Here is a 20,490-nt window from a genome sequence, read left to right as displayed (position 1 = left end):
TGAGAAGTCCAACTGCAGCCAACTGAAAACCTCAGTAAAGAGCATGTCACTCCTCCAAATGACATTCACTTAGCACAGGAACATTTTGCAGAAGTCAGAGAGATCAGTGATAATACAGCCAGCAGGAAAAATTATGGTTGTCTTGGGGAGAGCTGGGCAGTACAGGAGCAAGAGAAAGAGGTCATGACTAAAACCAATTCCCATTTAAGTCATATTTGACCAAGAGGCTAAGCTGGAAAACATGTGAGAGCAAAAGTTTCAGAATGTAAAAGATCTCATTTTGAAATCCAAGTGAAATGTTTCTTTTTTGACAATTTAATATTTAATGTTAAAATCTTTTATACGGTTAAATTTTCATTTCAAAATTCACTTAAATTCAAGGAAATCTGGAAAACATTTAGTTTTAATTGAGCTGGTAAATATTTTAGGCCGAAAAGCAAATCCTTATGCAGTGTTTCACCAACAATCCTGTAATTGTCGCTTCAGTTCAATTCTGGTTTTGTTTCTTTCAAAATTTTTGTTTCAATCATTATGGATATGAAAGCAGACAAAAATTACCAACTTTATCTGAGGGATAATTCACAGGGATTTTAGTCCAGTGTGGAATGCAAGTCTGCTCCTCACAGCTGGGTAAAATCATCCACTGAGATCCTGCAGGGGCCCGTGCACGTGGCACAGGAACGGGGTCAGTACCTGTGCTGGCAGGCAGAGCTGACACGAATATCAACAGGAGTATTAACAGGAATATTAACAGGTAGACAGGTAAAAGGTCAGGTGCATTCACCTTCTCAAACCCAAAGCTTCAGCAGGGATAACTAAGGCAAAGGACTTTCATTACTATGAACAGCCATTCCTAAATACTTATAGTAGTGAAAGGGCAAAATATAAAGGCTTCTGCTCTAAGCTCTTATTGAGGAATACAGAGAAAGGAAGGGCCACGGAAACAGCTAAAGAAGGGACAAGAAAATAACCAACATTGCTGTAGGTTTGCTTGGGTGTGAGCTCTTCTCTTGCAGCCTCCTGCTTCCCCAACAATTAGCATTTGTACTTTGATTCCTCTGTGCATAGTTTGGAATGCTGGAGAGAATTAATATTTCAGCAAGGCTAAAAGGTTGTACAGCCTGCAGGCTCCTACTTACCTAGAGCAGGGGCAGTCCCAGAGGGCAGGAGTTCCACACAGAGCCCTCCAGCCCAGGAGGGGAAGGGCCCCTTCCAAGGATGAGAAAGCAGCTCAGTCATTATTCATTTTTATTGCAGTGCTACTCATGCACCACATAAATATTATTTTTGTCTCAGTAGTCTCTTGCTGAACCTACAGGGTGCCCATTAGTGATCACTTTCTAAATCTTATTTTTAGTTCTCTGCTTTAAACCTCTATTTACTGGTAAACTGGCCAAGGTCCCTTCACCCACTGAATGGGACAAACATTGCATTTCATAATAGCTATATTATATTTATTCTTCCTGTTAATAGCCTTGAAACAAAAATGTGAAATCCCCAAACAGATAAGAAAAACAAATCTAGATACACATATACAAAAGTCTATGTCCACATGCAAATAATAAATATGCACAATATTTCTATAGTGTCTAGGCAAGATAACATTTTTAATTATGGTGCTGTATACATAAATGCCAAACATTTAGCAAGATGCAAGGGAGACGTACAAATCAATTTCATAGAAAACAAAATATTTAAATGCCAAGAAAGTGTAATGTATTGCTAATTTTCAGTCACTTCCACTATGTTTCTGTGCTCAGATATGAAATGACATCTCCCAGAACAACACTTAGCCTACTGTCCCTAAAACAAACCAAAATAAGGAAACATTCTTTCTGTGCCCCAGGACACAGAAAACAGGAAGATTATTTGCTCTGGGTAGTAATTAGATGATCCTGAGGACAGCATGTGTGTGTTTATGTGCATGTAGACATTCACCATTTATCCCAAGTGGTAATTAAATGATTTCGTGTTTCTGTGCACACACACTTGTCTTGCCCAAATCAAAGAGCCCTGAAAACCAGATAAGGCAGACAGGAAAATCAGCTAAGAGCAAGACGAAATGCACCAGGTTTTAGGCTTTCCTAAATCTGTCATGGTTGAAAAGTTTGCAATTAATACTTGGTAACTCTTCAAACAGCACAGTCCTGCCTTGGCAACAGTAATTCATGAGGCCTTTGAGTCATTTGAACACTTTCATAGAGGTTTCTCCCCTCTGCTCATACAAGCCATAATTCTTCTCATTCACATCATTTCCTTGAAAACTTGGCGTTTCTAAATTTGCCCGCGATGCCGTGAAACATTTTGAATCATTGACATGGGGTTAACAGCGGGACTGGAGCAGCACTAAACCAAACTAAGGTTACAATCTTTGCTAAAAGGCACCGACAGATTTACAGCAACCCCGAAAGCTTTGCTGTGCTGGGACTGGTTGCACTTCCGAGCCAGTTACTCCTACCCAGAAAATCAATTTGAGAGTCAAGGCACACCATCAAGTGACTCCATGGAGAATTCTTGTGTCTGTCTTCAAACCCGTTTATTTATACAGCAATTAAACATCTCTATAATTACATTTTATAAATGTTTATAGCTCATCTTGCAAAACAGCTACATAAAGTGGAACTATACTGAAAATTAAAGATACTTAATGCACACTAAAAAAAACAGAAATAGAAAGTTTATTTTTTTGCAAGGACTGTTAAGGAAGGAGAAACAGGCTGTCCATCTGCACAGATTGTCACCATTAGAAATAAGATGTATGGAAAATTCTGTTTACATATTTAATAGCTAGGAATTGCATTCAACCCTGATTGCTATGTTCCCACCCTACTGTTGTTGAATAACTGCTTCCTTCTCTGCTTCTTTGTGGGAGCTACAGAAGATCACATCATCAGGAGGGTGGGCAAAAGAAGAACAACATACTGAAGTTTCCTCAAAATCATTTGTAATTACGATGTGATTTTGACACACACTATTAATGTCTCTGCCTAACAATATCATTGTTCTTGGTAACAGTGCATATTTTCAGGTAAATATTTTGTCCATTGTATATTTTATATACTATTTGTCAAAGATAACATTTATTCATATTACTTTTAATTTCTCTAATGCAATAACATGGCAGTAGATTGTAAATTTATGCTGCATATTGACCTTCTGATGGCCATGGGAGAGACTTTATAAACTACCAGATTAGAAAAGCACTTCTGCTGAAGAAAAGCATTAAATCAGAAACACCAAAGCACACAAACAGTGAGGAGATATCAACACACTCACCCAGTTCAGAGGCACTTAGGAATGTGCCTTTATCTGCATTTTGCCTGCACTCCCCAGAACACTCAAGAAATGGAAAAACCATACCTGGAGTAAATCTGGACACGAAAGAGCAGCTGCAATACACACCTCTCAGCTCTGTTTGTCATTCTCCCCACAAAGGTCTCTTAAGCAGTTGCCCACCTTCAGTTATGCAGCAAAAGGAAAACCCAGCACAAAAATAGCTACAAATAAACCTCTGCCACTCCCCTCTGCTTCTGTGAGGGTTTTTTGTGGAGTTTTAGGCATGACGGCCAGTGAAGGCTTTGCCTCATCAGCTGCCTCTTCCTCAGAATTCACTCATGTCAACAATTCTGTAAAGACATTTTCAAATGGTTCTCAACATCTATGACCTTATTTTTCTTTTTATCTAGTTCTTGGAGTAATTGGGCTATCTTTTATCTGAGCTGAGATTAAAAAAATCCAACAACAACTAAGAATATCTTCCACCCATCTTACACTTTCTCTTGGTCAGGACAGCTTCTCACTTGGCTGCCTCAGGTAAATACTCAGCTCCTGTGGCCTATTCAATCCCAGATTTCTAAATACTGGGTTTTTTTCCAGTGCTTAAAGCCAGGGGCAGTGAAGCTGGATGCTGAGGGATGCAGACCCTGAGCTCTTCCACACCTGGGAGTAACTGCAGACTCAGCCAAGGATTTCCCTGCACGCTCCTCTGAAGGAGCCCTGGGGACACAATTCATTTTTTATGCCCTCATCCACTTCACAGAGTCATCAGAGCTGAAACTTCTCCCAGTGCAAAGACCCCCAATGCACTGAGCTCTGCTGTCTGCAGAGATCCTTGTCGTGTTTGTAGCACAAGCACACACAGAACTCATCCAGGCTCTGCTGAAAAACCAGCTCAGGTAGGATCCTGCCACTCCTGAGGCTGCCCAGAAGAGAGACACTATAGGATATCCTAACCTGGGACTAGCTAATTTTATACCTTTATTGCTCCCTAAAAAGTATTTTGCAAATAGAAAATGTTATTTTTAAAAGGTGAATCTTCTGAAAGTTTAAGCCTGCAATTAGAGTTACTGTTTGGAGGATTTATTCCAGCACCAGTTTCTGCTTGCCATAACCACACAGAAATTCCCTGTAACATAGCTGATAAGAATGGTTTATTCATGGGGCTTCAATACCAAGTTTGAGATTATCTAACAGAACTTGGGATTTCATTTCTATAGAAAAGAAATAAAGCTCTCTTTTTTAAATACAGGAAAATACTGAATGCTCCTACTTGATTTCTGTAATCTGCTCTAGTACAACAGCACCACAGAGCACACCAAGGATTCAACTTAATATGCAGTTTCTTCATTTTCATCTACTTTTCTCAAGTTCATTAAATGATTCTGTGTCTGTAAACCTGCTGGCAACTGGATACTCCACCTTCCTGCACTTCCTGCCCCAGTGAGCTTAAATGCTATTTTTCACTCTCAATTGAACATTAAAAGAGCAATGATACACTCTAGGAATTTGATGCAGCTGTATTAATGCTGACTACTGTAGCAGAGAACAGTAGTCAGCTGCTTCCAAAGCAGCCCCAGAATTATCCTGTAAAGACATTATTACCAAGAAATGGGGAAAAAAAATCCTAATCTGGTCATTCCTTATAAAAATGAGGAAGAAGGAGGAAAAATTGATGGTTTGTTTCAAGTCAACATCTGAGGCATTTAAAAATATTTTTCTACACAATTACAAAGGATTTTTCAAAAGGAAAGTCAAAGAAGAAAAGAAAAAAAAAAAAAAAAAGGTTTTGCAGCATAATCTGATTCCAGGAACTACAACTTACAGGTAACGTCACATATGATGGAGATGACGCAGAGAAAACCTTGTGCCAGAAACAGAAAATTAATCAATTTAGTAATCTGTGTGTGTCATCAGGGCTGAATATTCATCTATAAAAAGCAGCTCTTTGGTGCCTTATTGGCTCCAGAGCTCCAGCACCATCCTCACTGAATCTGGTGTCTTCTAAGATCACATCTCCAGCCTGCCTTCCCATTTATAGCTGGACAGGGTTTCACAAATATTTATAGATACGAAGTGCTTCACAGAAGCTCCTTGTAATTCCTACTTCAACATACACAAAAACTTATTTGCCCTCAGAAAACCAAGACATTATTATGCATATTAATAAGCATCTTAAGAAATATATATTCAATATATGATGTATTTAAATATAAGTCATGACCTTATAATGATCTCACACAACTATTCAGATAAATAACATTTGTTATTTATCTGAATAGTTATTTAAAAACAACAGTTGTGTTATTTCTGTGAATCCAGTAGAGCTTTCCACAGCTGGACTAATCTGTTAAGAACTTCAATTCCTACCAACCAAGGTGCTAAAAGAGCATCTTGGCTAACAAAATGGAAAAAAAAATATTAAAGAGAGAAAAAAAAACCAACTTGAAAATAGACTGAGCTTCTCAGACCAAAGCTATTTTGAACACTGTCAATGCACCTTCAACATCAACAATGCTGCTGGGTGAGGATGAGAAGAGTACAAAAAGCTGCCATCAATCCTAAATCCTAAAGCACGAGCTCAGCAGGGGTACACAGGAGCTGGAACATGAATGTGGCCAAAGGAAATCTGCCTTCCACATTCAGGAGGAACTGGAAAGGAGCAGAAATATTACTCTGAGTTGACAGATCCATTTTTCCTCCCTCAGAACTCTTTCCCTCCTGTTCCTCCGCCCAGCCCTGTGTGTGCATTCCCATATTCCCGTGTGGGTTGCCTGGGACAGAAGGGAAGGATGGAGGGAAAAGCCACGGCCCTGGATTTGGGGGAGGAGGAGGAGGACTCACAGCCAAGCTCCCAGGTCACCACTGCCTTGCAAGTTGATTACTGAACCCACCACTAATCTGCTGCACAATGCAATTTGATTTCAATTTCCCCAGGAGCTGGAGGAAGGGAGAGGGGAGAATCCAGGTGATGAAACCCTGCTTAGGCTAAAGTCTGCTGAAAGCTTTCTGCAGAAAAAATGCACAGAAGGCTCTGCAAAGGAATTAATGACTTACCATGTTTTCCTGATGCTTTTTCCTTTATTAAATATTTTTGTTAACTAAATAAGCATGACCATTTTGTTCAACTTTGCAATACTCCCTAACACATAGAAAATTCTGTCTTTGAAAAATGGGTTTTTTTTTTTCCTAACAGGAACAGAAGGCAATTCCATTTCTTGGATATTTTTTCTTGATAAAAATTATGAACATTTTTGTATTGAAAATTAGTAATGGTACTTTATATATAGCTTAAAATATTTTCCCTTCTCCTGGAGGCAAGACTTAAAGGCCTCTGGCACCACTGTTGACCAAATAATGAAAGAAATTTTTTGCCATGCAGCTTTAACAAAACAGCTCTGGAACATTTAATTAAAAATGCTGCAGTTCTTTTCAGCAAAGGGGAAGCCTGACAGAGTTTTATACTTTGCAGAACTCCTTTGCTTCATTGCATGTACATGTCAAATACTTCATCCGTTTATTTCCATTCTAACCTGTCATTTCCCCTGGCAATATCCTATAGGAAGTTACTCTCTCTGCATATTTCACAAAGATCAGCTCATTAGTTTCTTGCCTACCAACCTGCTTAATTACATCCCATAGTGAAACTCCATTCATTTTAACAGAAGTTATGTGTCATTCTACAGCCTGATTTTGGTGTTTGATCCCATTTCTAATGGACATTTTGATCCTTGGTACAGAAAATGCCACTCACACAGTTTGAAGCTCCCAGAGATAAATCCCATTTTGTGTAGCTCGAAGTGCCAAGTGCAGCCCATGGAGCCAGAGCCCATCCTGGCACTGGCCAGGATTTGTATCAGCCCAAAACGGCCCTTCCTCAATGCTCTATCTGCCCTAATCAAACAGAATGCAAAGCAACAAGGGACTTTCACTCAAATATTTACAGAGGAGTGTCTTTAATTATAGAATTGAAAAATTTCAACTATTACTCTGGGGGGATTTACATGAGCTTATTATGACTTTATAGACTTGATCTGGTTTAAATTATGAAAGCCTTTTATAACTTCCTACATAGGGATCCAGATTAGAATTTCTTTAATCAGCTCAAATGTATAACATTTGAATTAACCATTCTTACAGTCTGCTTTCCTGGTAGAGATTTAGATACCCCCCACAAAACAGGTACACAGATTTGCTCAACAGAGAAACACTGAAGTAAACAAAGCCCCAGCACTGTGATTGACAATTAGCACCAGGTATGACTTGGACTCTACAGACTTCTTTTTAAACAGCCACAATTCCTCAAAGAATATTTTTGAAAGTGGTCTTCTAGATCCATTTGACAGATATGTGTGTGTTTGTGTGTATATATATATATATATATATATATATATAAATATCCACTAAATCATCATGGTAACTCCATTTCATCAAAACATCAGAACATTTTTGATAAACCTTTGCTTTATCAGAAGTCCAACCACTCATTAGTTCAACCAGATTTCCAGTGGAAAGAAAATTTTTAAGAATTATCCCAGCTGTGAAGGTGACAGATAGCCAATACTCTGAAATGCATTTGGGGAATCTTGGGCTGATTAACTTTGAGTGATCCGGGATGTGAAAGCTGCACTGTCAGTCAGAGCAGGGACTTAGGACAGGTTTCTCAAAAGCCAATCTGTACCACAGAATCCCTGATGAGGGACTGACATACTAAAGTTTCCATCTCAGTGGAAATGTAAGTTTTAGAACCTTCATATTCCTACAAATGAGAAAAAAAAAAAATCTGTTTCACTGTCTATATCCATGCTGTAAAAAAAACAGGATATATTGTACTTTCATTATTTTCACCTGATTGAGATACAGTTTCTAATTCTCACTTTCTGATGGATCCAGCCAGCCACAACAACCACTATGGAATTTATGTGGAGCCTTTCCAGAGATAAGATGACTAAAAACAGCTGTCAATAGTCAGGATCCATGTAGAATAATTGTATAGTGGGCAATACTTTGAAAAACTGAAACAGTAAACTAGATTTCTTTATATGAAAAGAGATGGTATTTTTTGAGAAATAAGGCCTTTGTAAGAGATCTTATGTAGGTAACCCTAAAGCTGAGCTCCAAATGGTTTTTAGATGTACCTGAAGACTCCTTGAGAGTGTTAACTGGGATACCTGGATGGAGAAGCCCCTGCTCTGATCCGAGTGCAGCTGCCTCACTGATGGCAGCAGGAAAATCCTCATCACTTTTACAAGGAAAATGGAAGTTCACTTTAGTGGATAATACAGGTCCTACTATCACAAAAGCAGCAGTTATCATTAACTCTGATCAACTGGCAAACAACCAAGAACACAGTTGTTGGAATATCAGAACACATTTGCTCTGCAATACTTCTGTGCCCAGCAGTTCTCCAAGTTAATTGGTCAGCGCACAGCGTCAGAAATTTCCTATAAAACACTGCCCTACAAAGGCTCCCAGCCCAGCAGGGGCTGTGGAGGAAAGCACCCTTCTCTGGGGTCAGAAATTTCCTATAAAAGGCTCCCAGCACAGTAGGGGCCCTGGAGGAAACCCCCCTCCCCCCCTTCTCTGTCGTGTCCCCACAGCCCCTAATTCCACCCAGCCCTCGGGCTGATGTGTAATGCTTTATTCCAGCAGAATTCAAGTGCACATGTAAGTGCTTTGTCGAACAAGGAGGGATTTAGGCATGTGCTTAAATACTTCACTGAGCTGGGACCAGGCTACTATTTATAGCAAGCTTTTTGTTCCGGTTTTATTGTTCAACACTTAAAGCCATCCTATGGCTTTTCCTGCTGTATACCCTCCCCTCACACAGCAAACCTTTTAGGGCTACAGCCTTCTTCCAGATGTCACAGGTTTCAAATCAGAAGGGATATTATAAGCTCCTCCAATTACATAAATTATTTCCATCATATTTACATAAATATGAAAAAAAAAAAAAGCAGAATAGTAGGAAAGACATGAAGGCAAAAGTTGCATGTAACAACAGAAGGAAAAATCCCATCCCACCCCACCCCAAGCACGGAAGCATTCACAGAGGAACCAAACACTAATGTGTGCACCCAGAAATGTTCATCCCAACTTCCCCAAGTGTCCTTTGCTGTGCAATCCTCTGTTCCACAGAGAAATTCAGGCAGAGTCACGTCTGAGGCACGATTTCACTGAACTTGGGGAGCCATCAGTGCTGAACAGCGCTTGCTGCTGCAGAGCAGGCTGCTCACAGGCACCGAGTGCTGTTGTGAGGATACAGAAATACTTCCAAATTACTTCAGTTCAACACCAGCACTCTGTTTTCACTTAGAAAAATTAATTTCTCCACCGCAGAGGCATCTGGACCTATCAGCTCATCTTTTAATGTCAATGAACATGTTTACACCAATCCTCGTTTTGATGAATTAATGTCTTTTCACAGATATTGGTACAATAATAACCAAAAAAAAATCCTCAACTCCTCAGAAATCTCACAATATTCCACCTGCTTTTTTAAAAATACTGTTGTTGTTTTAGAGATCTTATGTTCGCCATAAAAACGCGCATGGATTTTCTGTATTTGTACACAGGTTTTCTGTATTTGTACACAGGTTTTCTGTATTTCTACACAGGTTTTCTGTATTTGTACACAGGTCTCCCAAAGACAGCGCCGTGTTTCTGGGACTGCTGCAGAGGCGGCCGGAGAACCGCGGCAGGTCCGGCCGGCATCCCTCGGTCAGAGCAGCATCCAGCCCGAGCGGCAGCACACGGGGCGGTGCCGAGCAATGGAAATGCTCTGCAGGGAAAGGATTGGGGCTGATATTTGTCGAGAATGGGGGGAGAGAGGAGAGGCAGACGGGGAAGGAGCGGTGCGAGCCAGCGGCGGCTGCGGCCGTGCCGGGGAGGGGCTGCGGGACGGGAGGGGAGGGCAGGGATGGGGATGCGGGGATGGGATGGGGACGCGGGGATGGGGACGCGGGGATGGGGACGCGGGGATGGGGACGCGGGGATGGGGACGCGGGGATGGGGACGCGGGGATGGGGACGCGGGGATGGGGACGCGGGGATGGGGACGCGGGGATGGGGACGCGGGGATGGGGACGCGGGGATGGGGACGCGGGGATGGGGACGCGGGGATGGGGACGCGGGGATGGGGACGCGGGGATGGGGACGCGGGGATGGGGACGCGGGGATGGGGACGCGGGGATGGGGACGCGGGGATGGGGACGCGGGGATGGGGACGCGGGGATGGGGACGCGGGGATGGGGACGCGGGGATGGGGACGCGGGGATGGGGACGCGGGGATGGGGACGCGGGGATGGGGACGCGGGGATGGGGACGCGGGGATGGGGACGCGGGGATGGGGACGCGGGGATGGGGACGCGGGGATGGGGACGCGGGGATGGGGACGCGGGGATGGGGACGCGGGGATGGGGATGGGGATGCGGGGATGGGACGGGGACGCGGGGATGGGGATGGGGACGCGGGGATGGGGATGGGGACGCGGGGATGGGGATGGGGACGCGGGGATGGGGATGGGGATGCGGGGATGGGGACGGGGACGCGGGGATGGGACGGGGACGCGGGGATGGGGATGCAGAGATGGGATGGGGATGCGGGGATGGAACGGGGACGCGGGGATGGGATGGTTGATGCAGGAAGAAGAGGGATTGCAGGAAGCTAAAGAGGGGATGCAGAGCCCGTGCTGCACAGCAGGAACAGCCACTTCCCCACTTCCCAAGGAAATCCACCGCCGAGCACTGCCTGTGGAAATCCTCCACAGAGCAACTCGCTTTGCCTGATTCCTCCTGAGCTCAGTGGGACAGGATCTTGAACATTCCTGTACATACTTGCATGTAAACAGCACTAAAGAAGGCTCCAGCATCCATTTCTGCTGTAATTCGTGACTTTCAGTTCTGACCGCCAAGACGCATTGAAAGGGGCAAAAATCATCCCTCAAAAGCACATTATTTCATCAGAGTGCCCAACAACCCAAAGCCACTAAAATCACAGAGAGAAGCTTTTCACCATTTTCAGGAGGTACGGAGTCGGACTGCAATAACCTTCAGCTGAATTATTAATGGCAACTTGTAAGCCATTATCATGGAAAAGTCTCTATTAGTTGCCAATTTACAGTGTGATTTTTCAAAAACGTACAACTTGGGATGCACAAATCCCATTGACAAGCCAACAGGACTTAAAATTCCATTTGGCTTCCATTCCTCCCTTTTTTAAAAATCCTGCCCTTAATACATTAAACCTTCCCACTGCATTATCTATAACTTATTTGACAATCAGGCCATAAATGTTACTTGACAAGAGCACAACCCTCGGTGCTAAGTCTACAGATTCTCTCCCTAGGGCCGGGTGAAATTCTAACCACAGAGCATTCAGTTCTAGGCAGGTTCTTCTACTCGAAATGCAAAGGTTCTTAGAAAGGTGTCCTCAAGAAGAACAGCAAAAAAAGCCTGATATTTTGATGTACAGAGAAGACTTGGTTGGTTGTGTATATGTAGGACATATCACACTTCACTTCTGCATAAGTAAATGGCTTTAATGCTCTTATTGAATAACATTACAAATATCTTGCACATATAAACAAAGCTTTGTGCTTACAGCAGCATTTTCTATCCAAAATTACCAGCAGATTTAGAAGCAGTGATTAATTAACCCTTGAAAAAGGCAGGTTACATGCACAGCTGAATTGTAAATCCAAAGCAGCAGCCCACAAGGACAAGCAATGCATATGGAGGCACAAAATGTCCCCTAACAAAGCAGGTAACAACACACAATTTGTTCTGCCATCCCATGAAACAGCCCTCACATGCCTGCATTATTTTAGTCTTTCCTTGAGCAGGATACATGGGATATCATCAAGCTGGAGCTGTGCTAACAGGATAAAGGTCTGAGCATGGGAGCACTGCTAAGGCTGCAGCTGTATTTTGTTCTGAGTAACAGGAAAGCATTGGCTGGGATCTTAAGGGCAGCAATACATTTCAATTGAGCATTTTCACAAGTCAAGAGAACTGACCAGTGACACATTGAAAGGAAGATGTGAAGGAAGCACAGGAAAGAAGTGGGATTCAGTACAGCAACTTCAGTCAAATGATATGTAACAGCTCTTAAAGAGAGGATCAAGGAATTCAGGAAAACTGACAATTACCAATGAAATGTGTATAAAATAGTGCAAGAGATTACCTCAGTGCAGGAGGAATATAGGAAACACTGGAAGAGGCTGTTACAACCAGAATCTTCCTTTGCAGCAGAAGAGATTGTACAAAAGGTGAAATAAGAACATTTGACAAAGAACAAGAATTAGAATGGCACAAACAGCTCAATTTTGATCCAGATGAGCCAACACATAAAAGGATCAACAACAAATGAGGGACGCAAAAAGGCACTATAAATACAACAGAAGTAAGTGGGAGAAAAAGATAAGCAGAGGTTCTAGTATTTAATGGGAAAGGAGAAAAAACAACAGATGGCAAAGAGAAAGCTGAAGGACTCTGTGCTTCCTTCATATTCTTTTATGTCTCCATCTAAAGGATAATAAAAAGCAAAAATGTTTCTAAAGTGATTTTCACAGAGAAGACAAGACTAGAGGCCTGAAGAAAGAATAGGCTAAAAAGTATCAAAAGAAGCCAGACATTCTCAGTGTGATAGAAAATGATGAAGTTCACCACAGAGTACTTAAGGAATTACCTAAAGCCATCCCCAAACATTGGCTATTATATTCAATAATGCACAAAGGGAGCGTAGAGCTCCCAGAGGACAGTGGAGAGGCAACACCAGTGTGCAGCTTCAAAAGGAGAAGCAAGGCTAAACTGAAGAAACTGCAAACCCAACCACCTCCCTTTTACACCACAGAAAACACTGAAACAAGTTAATTCACCATCCAGGATTAAGTGCCTAAAAACAACCAGAATGTCAAAGCAGTGACATTTCCTTTTTGATATGGTAACTGGGCTACTACAGAAGGAGACCCCAGCAAGAGGCAGTTTGGACTGGCTACAGTAAGGCTGTAACTGGCCAACGTGATATTTTCATGGGGTGGAAGGACTGGTAGGAAATTGCAGTTTAGTGGGCGCAGTTTCTTCAAAAAAAAATCAAAAACCAAACAACCACCCAAATTAAAAGTGATTACTAAAATTCACTGTCAATGGAATTCATCTCAGAACTCGCTGAAATGTCATTAGAAAATGCCAGGAGAGAAAAATGCGTGTGAAGGAAACAGGTAGGGTTCATACCACCTCCAGCTCATGAGCAAACAAGATCAAAATTCAAACTAAAACTTGAAGCATTGAAGAACTTAAAAAGTGAAGTGTAAGTTGAAAAGTGAAGTGTAAGCAGAACAAGTGCAAATCTAAACACCAAGAAAAACCCTAAACAGACATCAGCTGAGCTCTGTTGGAAGGATTCTAAAAGCCACAGTTGACTATAAATAAAAAATAGTATAATGGTATTTTTAAAAAGGCATATTTCATGTCAGGATGTCTAACAGGGCTGCCACTCAGACAGTAACCTTTCCATTTTTCTGCACTGTCCAGAAACTTGCAGAACACGAGTGGGAAAAAAAAAATAACAAGAAAATTCACAGTAAATGCAACTCTGTCTTGTCATCCTATTTAGCTGGGGAGCAATAAATGTCAGCAGTGCTGAGGGGAAATATGAGGGGAGCAGTGCTGGGTCACACAAAAAGCAGTGTAATAGTGTATCTTTGGAGGGAACACACCCATTAACACCAACCTTCACAGGCCATAATGGCATTTTCGTGTTCCTACTGCTCTCAAATTCTTTAGCACTTGACACAGAACCACCAAGGCTGCTGTATATAACACATCAAATTTTCAGAGTATTTAATCTTTCTAGAAGAATCATTCTACATTTCCAGATTGATTCTTGTGATATTTTCAAGCTTAACTAAAAAATGGGCCTAGTTCTTGTCAGGGCTTTTGGACACTTTCTGTAATTAATAAAAACCCAGTGATGTGGAATAGATCTCTTCCAAGCAAAATTTTAACATTTTGTCTTCATGTAATTACTTTCTACTGTTTATAGGCCAAAACTCATGCCAGCCTTTTATTTTTACTTCACATAAACTGATTTAAAGCTTGTAAAATACTTCACACATTAGAAAAATTCTGGTGAATATGCAGAATTTGTAGGCTAAAGCAATGCATTAACACTGCATTTGAACCTAAGACCACAAATTCAATGCAGCAAAGCTACTGTAAATACACTAATAATGCCACAATTAGTTTTAAATAATGAAATTTCTCCTCAAAACTTCCATTTTGTTTTTCCTGTAACTGTAGGCCAGCACCTAAAAATGCACATATCCATTTCCTCCAATGGCAAAGAATGCAATTCTTAGTTCTTCTGGAGTAATTATTTTGAGCTTCAGCAATTGCAAAGAAATCTGACGATAGCACAGCTTGATTATCATAAATCTCCTCATTCACACTTCTGCTTAAAACTATTCTGAAATGCCTATTGGGATACTTTCTAGGAACCCATCATCAACCTATTGGAATTTTTCAGTATGGGTTACAGAGAAGGTTCCCTGAAAACACAATTCCTATTATTTCAATCCTCTTAAATATTATTAATCTCTTGAAATAATAACAGTACAAAAAAGTTTAAAATAGCAAGAAATTACCTGAGTCACAAAAAAATGGAATGCTGGATCATCTAAAATATGGCCCTATTTTGTCTGCTGTGCTGAATGCAATCACACCTTCCAGGATGGAAGATTTCCCATCAGTGGGAATACCTGCCCCTAATGAAGAATGGCTATTCAATAAGCAGGACAGAATATACAGGATCAGCAAATACTTTCAAGGTGACTTTTTCTGCACAGGAAAGCTATCCAGAGGCTTGGAATCTCCTGCTCATAAGGAGATAACAAAAGGAATGTGCTGGGCATGAGGCTCACTGATAAACCATCAAGAGAAATCCTTTTCACCAGAAAACTCCTAAATCCTAAAGCATTTCATGAAGAGATGCATCTGGAGTGGACAGCAGCTGCAAAATCTTGGAGCAGTCTTCATCCCTAATTTTAGAGTACGTATAATTTTCATAAGTTCAATACAAGCTATTTGAGCCTTTTTAATAAATAAATCAGGCTAAAAGCAATCCCCCAAACACTGTGGAATTAATGATTTATCAATCTTAGAAACACTGAACAGAGACAGCTGCATTATTCTGGCTTCACAATGCACAAAAGGTTTTCAAAACTTGAAATGTGCATCCAAGGTCACTCTGCTGTGGAGTGTGAGGGAAATGTGATTCAGTCTTGCAGCTCTAAATCCCGTCCCTTCAACAAGTAACATCAATCCTTGGTGGATCTGCAAGCCCCTGTGACAGGTTCTGTGTTTGCACAATCCCACAGCTACGTGCAGGCAGAAATACCTCAGAGCACCAATGAAATCAGGCAGGTCTGGCTCTGAAAAACCCCACTGCTGGGGCTTTTCACCATTCCACCACCCAGGGAAAGAACCCATTGTGCAAACAGAGGTTTCTGCATTACGGCAGCTGGGCAACCCAACACACAGCCCCACTGCTGCTGCTCTCCCACGGAGCTTCAGCTCTTGCACCACAGCCTCGCCTTCCCAAGGCTTTGGCACCCCAAACATGGCAACCCCAGCAGCTGAGCAGTTCCTGGGGTGTGAATGGGAATAGCAGTGATGGAGGGACTGTAAAACCCAGCAGTGCAAGCCTTTGGATCAGAGGAGAGAAAGGCTGGAAAAAAATTAAGCATCCACAAGAGAATTGCTCTTGAGGCACTGACCTGAGCAGGCTCTTCAGAAATGCCTTTTCTGCTCAATTAAAGGTGTTCAATGAGCTCTCCAAAACACACTTTCTATTGCACTAATTAAAGATGTAGCAACCTCTGCCTCCCAGAAATATTTAAAGCTTTTTTGGTTTACATTCCAGTGTGTGGAGGGTGTCCCTGCAGCACACCAGTTGTTTTATTTAGATATTACAAAATATTCAAGAATGCTGAGCACAACTTCCAAAATAGGTAAAAACATGGCCTTTTACATAATGACCCTTAGATACCAGCCCATGCTGCTGGATATAGGGTCATCAGCAACATGGTAGTTAAACATCCCTTAGGAAATGCTGTCTTAGATCACATAGATGAGAAAAATTGGTCACACCCATAAAATGGAAGTCTGAAATATTTCACTACTAAATAACTTCATTTATGAAGATTAAACTTTTTTTCAAAGTAGGCTTTGGCAATAAGCCATTCTGATTTAACTGATAATTTTGTAGCATGAATATACTGAGACCAACTTGGATCTCAGCCACAGCGCCACTCTTTGCTGCCACCTCTGTCATCCTATTACACACAAATATTTCTTGTTCATTCTCACTTTTCCTTTCTCAAATATTTAATATTTTTCTTTTCAGATAATTAAAACTATTTATCCTTTTGCATTTGCCACTTCTATTAATAAAATCGAAGTGTAATAAAAAAATAAAATGTAAAAGAAAAATATGCATTTTTATTTATCTTACTTTTTACAAACTTTTTCTTTTAAAGGACAACTTAAGTTCCACTCTGAACATTGCAAACTGCAACCATTTATTGCACAGTGTACATGAAATGTAAAGCTGTTTGGAAACAGAATTCTTACGTCTAACACACACATTCCAAGGATAAGTTTTACCAGAAGTTTGAACTTTGTTCAGATGTTTGTTTTAAAAGATTTCAGCAACATTCACTCTGTTCCCAATTATCTCCTCTGCTATCATCTCCCATCAGACCACTACTAAAACAATCACTTATCTCTAGTACAATTACTCTGCTTTTTCCTCTTGTCAATGCAGATGACTTTCCCCCAGCTGCAGTCCTGAACCCATCCTTAAGTTACAATGCAAGTTTTAGAACACCAGAATTTCCTTTTTAACTTCACATGCTACACTTCAAACCACCTACAATAACCAGAACATGCAGGTTTTGTTGATGCAGGTAAACTCCAAGCACTTATAGGATTACCAATATTCAGACAAACAGTCCAACTTCCCAGACACATGACTGAAGTCTCTGTGGTAAGTGACCTGAGGTGCTTGATTCTTGGATAACCAAGGATAAAGAAACAGCCAAATGCACCAGGTTTGACTCAGCCAGCTCCAAAAAGGCAGCAAACACCGTCAGAGGTGCCCTAGGTGGCCTGGTCCATGACATGGGACACAGTGGAGACTCACAGCCCTCTGAAAGAGCAACAAAGGCCAGGAGAGGAGCCCTGAGGCAGCTCCAACAACAGCAAACACCTCTTTGGGGAAACCAAACCCAACCCAGCCCACTGGCTATGATACTGCTCCATTCAGTCTCCTCCCTGCACTCCTCCAAACCAAATCCATTGAGGTGACAGCATCACAGGACATCATATAAATATCCTCACAGAGCTTGTCAAAAACAATAAAAATGTACTTGGCATACTGAAATAGGAAATAGACAACTGAGTGGGTAAAAGATTTGGTTGGGATAGTGGCACAGTTGAGACAGCCACCATACGCAGAGTAGCACCATACCATTTCAGAAAGCTTCCACATCAGAAGGCTTCAGGTGTCTGCCCATGCAGAGTAACACCATGCCACTTCAGAAGGCTGCAAGCATCTGCTCCTCTTGTTCTTCAGCCCAACCTTTTATACTCTCATATTGATGCACAGCACCTGTGTGCCCTCTGTTCCCCTTGGTGGTTGCTCAGAGCACCTGGGCACCCCATGGCTCATTGCTGCCAGTGCTGCTCACCTGCTTCTCACAGCTGTGCCCACTGGGGATGAGGCTGGGCCCAGCCTACTCCCAATCACCACAACTTCCGTGCCTACAGGATAGAGACATGCCAGACATTTGGATCAATATCACACTCAACAGCCTGGAAAATCAAGAGGTTGTGGTCCTGGATTTACAGCATGTGAGCAAAGGACAGTGCTGGTAATGGTATCAAATAGGAATTCAAGGTAACAGAATACTCTGCATTCGTTCCATTAAGTGTTAAAGTGACTATGTTAATATTGACACTAAACTGAACATTTAATCCATATTCTTTTGCTTTAGGAAGAGCTTGCAGTAATGTTCACTTTGAAAATGGAGCTTAATATCAGATCATGAAGTCATTGCAGAGAATACTGGGCTGCTTTCTTAGCAAGATACCACAGACAAACCACTTATCCACAGAAAAGTAATAAAAATGCTGAATCCTCTTTGAGTCAGCAGATGAAAATTAGTCACGTGTAGGTGAGGAGACAGGGTCAGAAACTAAGTGCTGCTGAGAACATGACAGTGTGCGTGCAGACCCACTCAAAGAACTGCTTACGTAATCAGGGCTCGCATATCTACCAGCCACACACAGTATTCCTTAAAAGATTCCCTTTTACTGTTTGGGAGTTGAGTTACAGCACTATCAACTTTCACACTGTTTAATAACTTACATTTTAGCTTATTTTGGGAGCATTTAAGTCCTACTCTACATTGCTTTCAGCTTGCCTATCTTCCCAGCACCTTATCTTGGTACCCATGCTTCTCAAATAGCACTTTACTACAAAATACGCTTTAATTAAAAAGAAAGTAGAGAAAGTATTAGCACAGAGTCGGGTTGGTGTAACATGATAAAACTGCACAATAAGATGGGAAAAAAAAAAAAACCCACAAGCAAAAAGAAGGAGCAAGAAATACACAGAAAGAAATAAACTTTTGGACAGTTTAATTCAGCAAACGAGAGGTTTTCTCCACCTACAACACAGGAGGCCTTTCAAAGATACAGAACGGAAGACAGTGCCCCTCCTTTCACGTTTCTAGTACAGTCTCCAAACCGAGATTTCAGCAGAAGAACCCATTATGTTCGGTGGCGGTAGGGAAGCACATCCTGACGACATCCATGCCGAGGTGGTGGCGACCGGGACTACAGCGGCCCCTCAGCCGCATCCCGGGCACCTGGCGGGCTGCGCACTGCGCGACCCGCAAAGTTACCTCCCGCCGCATTCTCCTCGGGCTTTGAGCTGCTCGAAACGCTCCGCTGGAGTGCTGCGAGGCTTTGGAAACTACTGCTTGTAAAACATTTCAATCCCCCCGTGGAAAAGAAGAAAAAAAAAAATTCCCGAAAAAGCCCCAAGCCGGCCGCAGCGGAGCTCAGCGGCACCGCAGGAGCTGGGCGCTCCCGGCAGGGCTTCTCCTTCCATCAGCCCCGCCGAGGGAGCGGGGCTGCGGGCAGCCACCTCCTTACGCCTTTCTCAAATTCCTGTTCCTCGGAGGAGCGTCACCTCCCGAGCCCGGCGCCCCGAGCGCGTCCCCGGGGCTGCCCCGGGCAGCGCGGGGCTCCGCCGCCGCCTCCCAGCCCCGGGCCGGGGCAGAGCGCGGCCACCGCCGCCTCCCGACCCGCTCCGGTCTCTGAGAGCCCTCCGGGCTGGAGCCGGACTGAGATCAGAGGCTTCCCGCAGCACAGCAGCCGATCCGCCCTCCCCGCGGAGCCGCCTCCATCCCCGCCCGAGCGCATCCTCCGGCCGCATCCCGCTGCCCCCGGCACCGCGCCGGGATGGGCTCGGCCCCGGCGGCGCCCCCGCCGCCCCGACAAGGTCACCGCGGCTCGGGGCAGCCCCGGGGTCGCCGCTGCCGCTCCTACCTGAGCCGGCGAGCGGAGCGGAGCCGCCGGGAGCGCGGAGCCGCCGCTGTCCCCTCGCCGGCGGCAGCGCCCGGGGACTCGGGCCGCGCACGGCGCTCCTCCTGCGCCGGGGCCGCTGCGCTGCGCCGGGAGGCGGCGGCTCCGTCTGACTTAGCGGGGAAGCCCTGGGGGGGGCGGGCAGCGCCTCTCCCCACCCCGCGAGGTGCCGGAGCCGAGCCCAGCCGAGCCTCCCCCGCGGGGCTGGGGCTCCCCTCAGCGGGGAGAGGCTGCGCCGCGCCCCGCTCTGCTCCGCAGGGCTCCGCAGGGCTCCCTCAGAGCTCCCGCAGGTGCGCGGAGCCTCCGCGGGCTCGGGGGATGCGCGGCGGGGCCCGGACCGCGCGGAGGCTCCGCGCAGGTGAGCGCGGCCCTGGGGCGCCTCAGCGACACGGGGCTCAGCCCGTCTGTTCAGCACCCGACCTTTAACACCAGCACCTTCCTTTTACTTTTATTTTTCCTCAACACGCGGCAGTTTCCCGACAGAATTCTGCAAAAATCTCAAGGGGAAAGCGTAACGCGGAGTCTGAGTGCTGGAGAGTCCCACCCTGGGACACAGCACCTGG

The 20,490-nt window shown here is 43.7% G+C and overlaps 1 protein-coding gene across 5 annotated transcripts in view; it reads right to left on the bottom strand.

The window, feature by feature from the left end:
- Window positions 1–20,031, bottom strand: part of ATP2B2 (ATPase plasma membrane Ca2+ transporting 2) — a 399,432-nt gene extending 379,401 nt beyond the window's left edge. For 4 of the 5 annotated variants that reach the window (XM_072934741.1, XM_032750663.3, XM_072934737.1 and 1 more), the window contains exon 1: window positions 19,892–20,031. The gene's annotated coding sequence lies outside the window, so the exon portion shown is untranslated. Of the gene's footprint in view, window positions 1–3,360; window positions 3,520–19,891 lie in introns of those variants that run through there. The other variant, XM_030283561.4, reaches the window with a different exon arrangement.
- Window positions 20,032–20,490: the final 459 nt, after the last annotated feature.

Source organism: Taeniopygia guttata, chromosome 12 (assembly GCF_048771995.1).
Source record: "Taeniopygia guttata chromosome 12, bTaeGut7.mat, whole genome shotgun sequence".
Classification (NCBI taxonomy): Eukaryota; Metazoa; Chordata; class Aves; order Passeriformes; family Estrildidae; genus Taeniopygia; species Taeniopygia guttata.
Note: the sequence above shows the minus strand (reverse complement) of the source record. Positions and strands in the feature narration are given on the sequence as shown.